At 35.1% G+C, this 12,391-nt stretch overlaps 1 non-coding gene and 1 pseudogene across 2 annotated transcripts; both read right to left on the bottom strand.

The window, feature by feature from the left end:
- Nucleotides 1–73: 73 nt before the first annotated feature.
- LOC111726252 lies at nt 74–180 on the bottom strand. Its single transcript, XR_002774073.1, has one exon. It is a non-coding gene; the product is annotated as a U6 spliceosomal RNA (small nuclear RNA).
- A 9,766-nt stretch (nt 181–9,946) lies between these two features.
- Nucleotides 9,947–11,068, bottom strand: LOC100953787 (annotated as a pseudogene). The gene has a single exon (XR_153855.3). The product of XR_153855.3 is annotated as an aldose reductase pseudogene (transcript).
- Between the last annotated feature and the right edge of the window lie 1,323 nt (nt 11,069–12,391).

A 12,391-nucleotide genomic window follows, 5' to 3' on the forward strand; every position in this document is an offset into this window, starting at 1 on the left:
TAAGACTGAGTGAGTACATTGGATACTTTTTATTTTATTCTTGAGATACTTTGCTAAGAAGAATATGTTTCAGAAAAATATGGAACGCTTCACGAATTTGTGCATCATCCTTGCCCAAGGGCCACACTAATCTTCTCTGTATTGTTCCATGTGCTTACAGTATATGTGCTGAAGAAGCAAGCCGTTCCACTGGTTTTGATACACAAAATGGCAATTTCATGTAGTTCAACCTAGTGTTACCTAAAAATTAGTGGGTGGATCTAGACTAAATCTAGCTTGGCTTTGATGGCTTACCTGCTTTAAGATATGACAAAATGTTCCAAACTCACCTTTTATATTTCTTGCTCCAGGTTGGTAATCAGTATTTTTTAAAATTCTGATTTCTTTTAGAATGAAACAGTAGCTCGTGCCATGGGTGCTTTTGATATTTTAGTTTAGTCATTCCCCTTAGCACTTTTCAATGCACAAAAGTAGTGTATTTTATAATTTCAAGGTAGAATAAATAAATAAATATGTCCAAACTAAATGCAGATTTTACTCAAGTTCATTCATTTTATATCAGATTGCTGTTGAATCATGCTGAAAATTCCGGCTAACAATCAAGTTATTCATTTTCTTTACAGCATATCATATATAACAACACAAACATTAGCACTAAAAATGTAATTATTGCACAGAATTTATTAGGATCTCTTATTTATTTCCTTGCAGTTCTTTTTAACCAGAAGACAACATCCAAACAGGGATGTGTAGAAAAATTAGAATTTTATAGTTACGTGGTTATGATTGACAGCTGGATTCATGAGTCGATTATTTTATGCCACTTTTAATTTTTAGTAGCTTTTTGATTTTTGGAAAATAGTTCTGTAAATATGTATACAATTCCAAGTTCAGATCTACTAAACAAGGTAAACACATAAATTTCTGGTTTACATCCTTTTTATTTTACAGTTCATTGTTTCATTGCTTTTTCTTGAGATAAAATATCATACATACATGTTTGTGAATGTACCAACACACTAAACATACTCTCTCTCCATCTTAATTTTTTTCCTTTCAAAATGTACTTCAAGAGGATGCCATTGTTGTTTAGAATAATATTCCTCATTTCTTTCTATAGGGACATAGTGTACTATATGTCAGTCTCCTATTTATATATTTGCTGCAACAAATAGCCTTGTTTATTATATCTTTCTGATGTATTGCCACTGTATCTTTGGGATAGATTCCTAGAGGTGTAATTGTTTCATAAAATAATAAATTAATAGGTAATTTTTTTCTAAATAGTCTCAAATTTCCTTCCCCAAGAGTTATAGCATTTTGCATCCCCATCAGCAATGCCTGAGAAGTCTATTACCCCACAGCTTTGCCAAAAAGTGTGTCCCCGAACTTTTGGAATTTTGCCAATCTGATAGGTTAGAAGAGCTATCCTAGCCAAGTGTTAAATAGTTTTTCTCTTTCTATGAGTAACATTGGTCATCCTTTCAAATGGTTGAGAAGCATTCGTGCCTCTTTTTCTTTTTTTAAGAGACAGAGTCTCACTTTATCACCCTTGGTAGAGTGCTGTGGCATCACAGCTCACAGCTCACCGCTCACAGCAACCTCCACCTCCTGGGCTTAGTTGATCCTCTTGCCTCAGCCTCCCGAGTAGCTGTCGTGCCTCTTTTTATTCGAACTTTCTACTGTTTCATTCTTGGCATTTTCCTTCTCTATTCTTAAGGCATTCTTTTTTTCTTCTAACTTTTTAATTTTGTTTTTACTTTGCTTGCCTTAGTACATTGTAATTAATCAGTCATCTCATTAAAAAAAAAAAAACTAGTTTCTTTTATTGGCCAATTCGTTTCCTTGGGAATTGCTTTAACGATTGGCTTCCACTTCTTCTAGCAAAATACTATGAACACGGACTCTGGTTGCTTTTGTGTCCATATGCAGTGAGAGTGAGCTGAGCTTTATGGAATGTTTTCCCCTTGATTCATTTCGTGTTTCCCCAGACTTAATTCTGTTTTAAAGTTATGAGTTCTTCCTCAGATTTCCCATTACACATACAAACTGACGGGATTGGCGTTGGACAATTTAAGGGTTTGGTATTAATTATTTAGTTTTCCCAAATAATGAGCTGTTCCTCGGCAGCTATAAGCAATAATTTTGCTGTAAAGAAAGGTATGTTATCACAGAGAGGATTACTATCTGGGAGGCTCGTGTTGCTGAACAATTGCTAACAGAGCTAACACGTCACCCATGGGAAGAAAACAGTCCTGAGGCTTCCGGTTAATCTTCAGCAAAAAATTATCCTCCATATTTTCTTCTCCCTAGGCTGGGCATATTTTTCTTGTTAATTATCCTAGTATTGTCATACTCTCACTGCACTGAGTTTCATATTTTGTTTTTCCTTTGCAAACCATTTATTTTTGTACTTGAAATTAATGTGCAGTGCAGAGATAGAATTAATGGATCACACTTATGGCAAAATATGCACACAGTTCCCTTGTAGTTTGAGAATAAAAATATTAAAAGGATTTAATTAATTATCTGCAAATAAAACATTTATATACATCTTTGCACCCTAAGTGTCTCTACCACCACCTTATGAGAAGAACTTGAAGTCTAGTATGAGACGAAGACAAATCACACGCTGTTGTTTCTGACTTATGTTTTAAGAACATCTAAATAGGGAAACCCAAAGAAATGTTTACTTTCTTGAAATTTCAAAGTTTAGAAATCAAACAATTTTTGACTTTGCAATTGAGGTGGTACAGCTTCCAAAAACAGATGTAAGAAAACTGATTTTGGTTTTTAGCCTGATAATATGCTAAAAATTCTGAAGGTAATTTACAGCTTTCATGAAAGCACTTTATATATTTGACCATATATTCCTAAGGCTGAGATCGACACCATGGAAGAAGCTTTTTTACAAAGCCCTAAACATTTATAGTTACAATTCCTCTTCATTCATTTGTGAATTTAAAGAAAATAGAATCTAAAAATCTCACTGTAAATTTATAATTTCTATAATGAAAACTTTTGCTAGGATTTGCACTTAATTCAGTATTTCAATATCAGGTTATGTGGTAATCAAAATTCTGCATAAAATTATGCAAATTTTACTAATACTATGGTGAAACCTGTTGGAGAGGTACCGTGTCTGCTTTGTTCATTATTTCATCTGCAGTGTTTTGCATAAATGGCTGCCTTATTATGAGAGTCCAGTTCAACTCAAATGAGTAATTGGTTTGTTATTAATAATTATTAATCATCATTCTCAACTCTGTTCCAGGAAGTACATGACTTCTGATCATTTTTAACTAGTCTTTTGTTATTTATGCCATGCTCATTGCTGGGGCTGTGTTAACGTTCTTGTTAGATTCTCTCCACTCTGATCCTTGATTATTTCCTAAGACAGAGTTTTCACATAATATTTTAGGGCTTTCTGGTTCTAGACTTTAAATGACCATTTCTGCTCCTAGAAGTCCCACTCTAATGTTAGCACCTTGAACAGAAAGAACCCCTGCAAGGTTCACCCTTGTGACATATGAGAGTGTCAGAAAAATCTTGATAACTGGAAAGAACTATACAAGAAAAGTCTGTCCACAAACCAGAAAATCCCCTGCTGGTCTTAGTTGTTTTGTTTGTGTATTTTCCTTAACTCATGAAGACCTTATTTAATAGAGGTAAATGACACTACTTAACTTACAGTAGAATGTATTGATTTCCTTTGCTTCCTAGAAGGTGACCTCCAGGCAATTTTAGACTCTAAATTATAGCAAGGCCAACAGATATTATAGATTTAACTCAGCAGTTTGAAATCTATCAGCGAGTTAATTCCCACTTCCCTTTACAGTCCATTAAATACTCTATTTTTAATTGAAGTTATAATATTTATTTTCTCATTCTTACCTGTTTATGTATGCTACATTTCCTTGGTAATTTCTGTAGAGATTCATGCTTGTATTAATTTTTTTCCTTTCAATTATCTTTAGTATCTTTGTCCTTTCTTCAAGTGTTTTTGGATTTTTGTTTGAAATTGATTTTTTTAAATTTGTAATAAACTGACTTGAGAAAATGGAAAAGGTTCACACCTTTAAGTGAATCAGATAATCCAAGGTCTTTCTTTGTTCAGTATGAGATGAATATATCCTTGCCATAGAGGAAAAAGCTATAAACAAAATATTTGATCCTAAGATTCAATCAAACAATTGAAGTGTGCAGATTTACTTGCTTTCACTGTTAAAATTATCAGAATAAAATGACTATTCAGACTGTTGAACAGAAATCAAACACATACATGACTGAATATTTATAAAATAGAATATACTATGTACACTTGTCCTCAATTACAGATCTACTAATCAATTTCTACCTACAATAGTCAAATCTAATAAATTCAATTTTGAAAGATTTTATAAATGCTCTGAGTGTGATTTGTACCTACAAAGAAGAAATTACTTTTAGACTGATTTTTGTAATAATACAAGTTGAGCAGACCTTATCCAAAATTCTTGAGGCTAAGTGTTTCGGGTTTCCGAATTTGGAATATTTGCATAAACAAGATATAATGAGATATCTATCTTAAAGCTGGCACTCAAGTCTATACACAAAATGTATGTTTTATACACATGTATGTTTTATGCCTTATATACATGGTGTGAATGTATTATGAATAACTCTGTGCATAAAACAAAGTTTGTGTACATTGAGTGATGTGAAAGCAAAAGTGTCACTATCTCAGTCATCCAAATGGACAATCTGTGATTGTTTGGCATCACTATATTTCCAGGCTATGAATTTATATATGCTAACTGATAAGCAATTGCTTGCTTGCACTGTTTGCTTATTCTATTCACACTTAAGGACTTAACATAGAAATATGACATACCATTAACACAGTGAAAAAGTAATGTGTTCAGGGTAACTACACAGCACAACAGCATCAATGGAATATCTGTCAGCTGTTGAACAACAGCAACAACAGTGGCAGGCTTCTAGTCTCCACCTATGATGTTGTGCTTTGATTAAAAGGTTCCTGTATCCTCTATTTCATTTTTCTAGGTAAGAAGAATCATCAGGAGCTATTGAGGGACCACAAAATGGGTCCTCTAGGGATGACAAAGCTTTGTCAAAATGTTTCCTACAGAGTCTTCTTCGTCATTATTGATGGTTTTTGTCTTAAAAGTCTCTTCTGGAGTTACAAAGTGATATGATTTCTTGTTCTGTTATGAATGCAAGCTGCCCTAGCCTTTCAACAAACCCATCACATAATTTCAAATCATCTCCTATGGGCACTTTTTTCTGCTAAGTTAATAACATTGCCTGAAGTCAGATGTAGAATTTTCCACCTCTAATTTCATGTTGGCTCCTGAAGATTTTCAGATTTGGGGGGAATTTCTGATTTTGAATTTTCAGATTAAGGATGCTCGACTCATTAAAATATTTAGTTCATTGATTTAATCTACTTTATAAACTGAGAGTCGTGTGATATATTATAATCCTGAGTGACACAAACTCAATTTTAGGAGTATTACTCATTAATTTGGTAATCTTTCTTCAGCTTCTCCTATAAGTCAAGACTTGTTCTTCAGTACTTATATTCAATGTGGAGGAATAAAAACATGGCTCCTACCTTCAAAGTTCCAAGCCTTGCAGCCTCATCATCAGTTAAATAGCTGTATCATCATCATCTCTTATAATTGTATACTGTGCTCAAATCTGTAATGTGAATTTGCATCTGTTGTTTCCCTTTTTTTTATTAAGTCATATACACATAGATCATGAATATATTTATGCATATGTGGGGTACAATGTGTTGTTTTTTTATACAATCTGACATGCTTACATCAAACCAATCAACATAGCTTTTGCCTCATCTACTTGATTACTATGTTAAGACAGTTATGTTCCACAAATGACAGATTTCACTTGTACCCTTGCACTATGCTCCATAGGTGTGGTCCTGTCATTTACCCTCCTTCTATCAAGTCTCCCCCTCCCCTCCCTTCCAACTTCATTTCTCTCCTTCATCCTGGGTTATAGTTGTGTTCTATCTTTCATAAGAAAGTGTGGGTAAATATAAATTGGTTTAATAGAAGTGGAATTAGAAATTCTAGAAATAATTCAAATGTTGTTTCCCTTTTTGATTAGTACTTTACATTCACATGTCTTGTGCGTAGGCCATCAGTGAATAACATGCTGGGTGATTGACCTGGGATAGTATAAATGGAAATATATGAATAAGGAAAACTAAATAAATAAATAATTAGCCAAAATAGTCTCTCCTAGTAACTCAGAAGCAGTGGGAAGATGCCTTGGAGTTTTCCTACTTTCAAACTTCCAGAAGTTACAGATACGGAAATTTAGTTGATATTGATGTAGTGCTATCCTTTTTTTTTTTTTTAAATCTCTGTAATTACACTTACTGATATAACTTTTTTTAGATTAGGTACATTATTTTAAATACTCTACTCTTTGGAGATTACCCATGCTGAAATGTCAATTTGCTTAGACATTTTTTTGTTTTGTTCATTTTCATGACATCATTATAACTTTCATCTTGAAAGAATTCATAGAAAAGAGAGATCATTGAAACATTTATTATATGATGAATAAGGGAAACAATATTTATCTTTTATATTTAAAATTTGTAATTTTTGCAGGTTGTGTTTTATTCTATAATATTTTAGTATATGGTATGTTAACTCATTGTTTAGTGTCTTAATTAGAGTCATTTAAATCAAATAGGACTGATGAGCTTTGTTTAGTAGCTTGTATTTGAATATTTAATGTACCTAGTTGACCAGGAATGGAGACTGACATCTATAACCCTAGCACTCTGGGAGGCCGAGGTGGGAGGTTCACTTGAGGTTAGGAGTTCAAGAAGAGCAGGCTGAGCAAAAGTGAGACCTTATATCAAGAAGGAAGGAAGAAAGGAGGGAAGGAAGGAAAGATAGATTAGTTGGGTGTGGCGGTGTCTGCCTGTAGTCCCAGTTACTGGGGAGGTTGAAGCAGGAGGATTGCTTGAGCCCAGGAGTTTGAAGTTGCTATGAGCTATTATGACAACACAGCATTCTACCTGGGTGACAGAATAACATTCTGCCTCAATAAATAAAACAAAACAAAATAAAAACACTTAATTAAAAACTTTGAATGAGGAAAATAGAAGTCTAATTTCAAATATTCAAAATGAGGTTCCTTAGGAATAATATTTTAGAAACACTACCAACTATGTCAGTTATAAATCAATTATAGCTGTGGAGACAATGAGAAGTTTTTTATTATAATAAAAATATTTCAAAGTATTCCTAACAAACTAAATATTAGAGATAAGTTCTTAATACCAGTAAGACTATAACATGAATCACTAAAAAGTAAACTGGAATAGCTATTCCAAAGCCTGATTTCTAGAGCTAAGTTACCTATTGGTTGTAGTTAAGTTACGAGAGTTCTCCATCTGTTTTAGCTAAAAATTAGAATTTAATTAAATACACTATAATTCTTATCCAGTCCTCCCAGTGCATTTTCAATGGTCCCTCAATAAATGTTAAGTAGCAGTTAGAGTAGTAAATTCTCATTAAAAAAAAAAACAAACCTATTTTGAGAGAAATAATGTGTGGAATAATAGACCATCAATGCAATTTGGCAAATGCTAAAATTATTACAGTAGATTGCACGAATAATCATAAATTCTCCTTCTTCCTTGTATTAATGCCTTTGCATTAATGTGACTTTCCAGATCCTACTTCAAAAAGTTGAATTTATTTTCTAATCTCTTGAATTTGAGCTGGCTGCATGACTTGCTTTGGCCAGTAGAATGCAGCAGAAGTGGCCTTGCAAACTTATAGCCTCTATTGCAACCCTGAGAACAAGCCTCTAGGCTGAAGCACAGATGAATGATTATATGGGTCAGATAGTCATCCCAGCCATTTGAGCAAGTTCAGCCAAAATTGGTATAGCTGCCCAGGAACTGACTGCAGATGCTTAAATAAGTCCAAGAATAGGCAGAAGAACCATCTTTTTAACCACGCCTAAAATGCCAACCCCCTAAAAAATAAGATTAATATATGTATGTATGTATATATATATTTATTTATATACCACTATGCTTTGGATGGTCTTCTATTAAACAAAAGCTAACTTATGCAACTATAAAGTCCTAATTTCTCCAAGATAAAATAAAAATGTTTATAGATGCTCAATTCACAATTGCAAAGATGTGGAAGCAACTCACATGCCAGTCAACACATGAAGGATTAATAAACTGTGGTGTATGTATACCATGGAATACTATTCAGCCATAAAAAGGAGACTTTGCATCTTTTTATTCTCCTGGATAAAGTTAGAGAACATTCTCCTAAGTAAAGTACTTTATTTCAAGAATGGAAAAGCAAGCATCCAATGTACTCAATACTATGTTAAAATTAGTAGATCAACAACTACAGGCTCACAGGAGAGAAAATCACAATTAAATTCAAGAAGTGGGGAGGGGGTTTGGTAAGTTCTATCCTAATGGGTACAATGTACGGGTATATGGCACACTTCTTGGGTGAAGGACTCAATTGCAACTAGGTCTTTATCTTATAAATGTAAACAATGTAGCCTAATCACATCCACTCTTATATTAATACAAAACTTAAAAAATCAATTAAAGTATAAAAACAATAAAAGTTATTATAGAATAAATGTAAATGTTAATTGCAAACAGATTCTTCCCTTAGGATTTTATAATTCAATCACTGTTATATGAATTCAAGGAACCACTTCATGGGTTAAGAAAGTGGTAAAACTTTATAGAAGAAGCAAGATCCAAGTAGAAAACTTATACTTACAGTAAGACTGTGTGGTGAGAAAAGGTGATAATTATGTGTCATGTATTTCAAAACTGCTGAAAGAGTAGATTTTAAGTATTCTGAACACAAAAAAATTCAATGTAGGTAGTTCCAGAGTTATAAACATCCAACTTACATACAACTTTCCCTTATAAACCTTACAAACAGAGGCTACTACAGTAAGTCCCTGAGTTACAAACATCCAACTGATGTACAGCTTGCACTTACTAATGGAGGCTATTATAGGTAATAGGTAAGTGCACCTGTTCCAACTTACATACAAAGTCAACTTAAAAACAAACCTACAGAAACTATCTTATTTGCAACCCAGAGACTGCCTGTGAGTGAAATGATGAATACTCTAATTAGCTTGACTTTATCATTTCACAATGTACACATTTATCAAAACATCACATTGCGTTCCATGAATATAGACAATTATCATTGTTAATTCAAAGTAAAATAAAAAACAAAACTCTTAAAACAAAATCTTCTGAAATAAAGATTGTCTACTACTCTTAGACCAAATTACTATTTCTATTGTTTAAAAAAAAGGGAGGGAATATTTAATTTATCACAATAAAATAAGTAAATCCACACTTGGTCTTAAACACTTCTTTATTGTTTTAGTCTATCTGAACTTTAAATTATTTCCAATATTCTTCTAAGATGACTTATTATGAAATTTTGTGTGGACACATATTATCTTGTATGACAAAATGATTTTTTGTTGTCTTTTGGCTGCTATTAGGCAGGTAGAGACCTTGTATCTCTATTAGTATAATTCAATTTTGTGGACATGACTTGATAGGTACTATCTTTTTCAAGCTACAAAGTTATACAACAGACTGCATAAAATCATAAAACTTAAAATATTTTTAAACATATTAGTAAGAAAAAATTCCATGAGCCAAGCAGAAAATACGCCTTTTTTTTTTTTCCACAAAAGCACTTTTTATTTGAGGCAAAGAGAAGTCTGACTAAACGGATTATTGTTTAAAGAGTCAAAACTCAACTGTTAGTGGCACTGTTTTGACTTTGTAGATTTTGCTTCTCCTTGGTCAGAAAAGGGTATTCAGGTTTTATTTTCCCCATCCAGGCAAAGACAAGGGCAAGGAAAATTAAAGATCCTTCTAGTCTACTGATACTGCTCTCCAGACCCAACATGAAGCCAGACATGCCCTCACTGGCCAGTCTGAAGGCTGTTGTCCCTCAGCTGAGGCCACACCACATTTGCAAGAAAGATGAGGCAGGAAAATCAGGTGTAGGTCACTTGGGAAGAGCAGGCAGCTGCAGCTTCAAAACTCCTTGTGGAAGGGGTAATCCTTGTGGGAGGCACAGCTCACCAAGGCACAGACCCTCCAGTTTCTGTTGTAGCTGAGTAAGGTGGTCACATCAGTGCTGCTCAGTTCAAAGTCAAAGACCTTGAAGTTCTCAGCAATGCGTTCAGGTGTCACAGACTTGGGGATCACCACCAAGTTCCTCTGCATGGGGAACCGAATCAGAACCTGGGCTGGAGTTTTATTGTGCTTGGCTGCAATCACCTTGATCCTGGGATCCTCCAGGAGGGATGGGTCCTCCAGCTTGGCCCAGGGCCTGTCAGGAGAGCCAAGGGGTCTGTAGGCAGTCACAGCGATGCCTTTGGACTAGCAGTACTGCATAAGTTTCTCCTGAGTTAGGTATGGGTGGCACTTGATCTGGTTAACTGCTGGCTTATACTTCAAGCCAGGTTTGTTTAAGAGCCTCTCGATCTGCAAATGGCTGAAGTTGGAGATGCCAATAGCTGCCACCAGCCCTTCATCTGCTCCTCCATGGCTGTTCAAGTGTCCAAAATAGCCGTGTCACTGAGAATCACATAGCCTGCTTCGTCCAATGGGAAAAATTCCTTCCCAGCCTTAAAGCCCGTCGGCCAGTGAACAAGGTAGAGGTCCAGGTAGTCCAACTGCAGGTCCCTGAGCGTGTTCTTGCAGGCTTCTTTCACCAGGCTCTTCTCATGGTAGATGCACCACAGCTTGCTAACGACGAAGAGCTCCTTCCGTGTCACCACCTGCTCCTTGAGCTTCTGCTGAATGGCCAACCCCACCTCGTGCTCATTCTGGTACACACGAGCACAGTCAATGTGGTGGTACCTGATGTCGATTGCTACCTTCACAGCCTCGGTTACCTGGCCTGGAGAGGACTTCCAGGTGCCCAGCCCCAGCATGGGCATCTTGGCGCCGGTGTTGAGAACAACGTGGTCCGCCATAATTGCTGCGCTCTACAAACCTCCAGCACAGAACAGTGAGGTGGCAGAAAATACGCTTTTTAATGTAACACACGTGTAATCTCATTTATGAGACTATTTAATATTTGATAACTGTCCTATTTTACTCATTCATGTACTTTATGATTTAGACAATGTGTGTCTGACGACAGAAAGAAATAGCCATTTCATATTGAGAATTATATAACATAGAGATGAATACATATATATCAAAGGAAAGTATTTTTTAAAATGAAGATGTTGATAGGCAATAAGATATTCAAGTCCAAAGCTTAAAAATTAGGTTTGTGCCTAAAAAATAAATGATCTTTTATTAAACCATGGAATAATGGAACTCAATGACACCTCCTGGGTAGTCAATATGGTGGGAAGAGGAGGATAGAGAAGAGAAGGATGGCAGAAGACAGAGGAGAAGAAGCTAAAGTTAAAAAGATTAGAAGTATCACATGGAAGCTCCAATTTGAGGTCTTTGAGGTGTTTCCAATTTCCTCTCCAAAAAGGCTATATTAGTTTGCGTCCCACAAGCAGTATAAAAGTGTTCCCTTCTCTCCACATCCACATCAACATCTGCAGCTCTGAGAATTTTTGATGTGTGCTATTCTCAATGGAATTTGGTGATATCTGAGGGTGGTTTTGATTTGCATTTCTCTAACAATCAGGGATGTTAAGCAGTTTTTCAAATGTTTGTTAGCCATTCATCTGTCTTCATCAGAGAAGGTTCTGTTCATATCTCTTGCCCATTGGTAGATGGGATTGTTTACTCTTTTTTTGTTGATTAATTTGAGTTATCTGTAGATTTTAGTTATCAACCTTTTGTCAGACTCATACCCAGAAGAAAAAAGTCATTTTATCGTAAGGACATTTGCACTAGACTATTTATCACAGCTCAGTTTACAATTGCCACAATGAGGAAACAACCTAAATGCCCACCAACCCAGGAATGGATTGAGAAGATGTATACCATGGAATACTATTCAGCCATCAAAAAAGATGGAGAGTTTACATATTTTGTGTTAACCTGGATTGAGTTGGGCCATATTCTTCTCAGTAAAGCATCACAGAAATGGAGAAGCAAGAATCCAATGTACTCAATTCTAATATGGAGCCAGTAGATAATCTAATACATATCTTATAAGAGGAAGAACTCAAATCAATTCAAGGTGTGGGCAGAAGAAAAAGGAAGCTGGGAGAGAGGAAGAGGGAAAAGGCATGGCACACTTCTTGGGTGTGGGACACAATTACAAGAGAGATTTTATAACAAATTCATTCAGTGTAATCTAATTCTTTGTACCCTCAATGAACCCCAAACAAT

This window comes from Otolemur garnettii, unplaced genomic scaffold (assembly GCF_000181295.1).
Source record: "Otolemur garnettii isolate 467f Iridium unplaced genomic scaffold, OtoGar3 scaffold00058, whole genome shotgun sequence".
In the NCBI taxonomy this organism is placed as follows: Eukaryota; Metazoa; Chordata; class Mammalia; order Primates; family Galagidae; genus Otolemur; species Otolemur garnettii.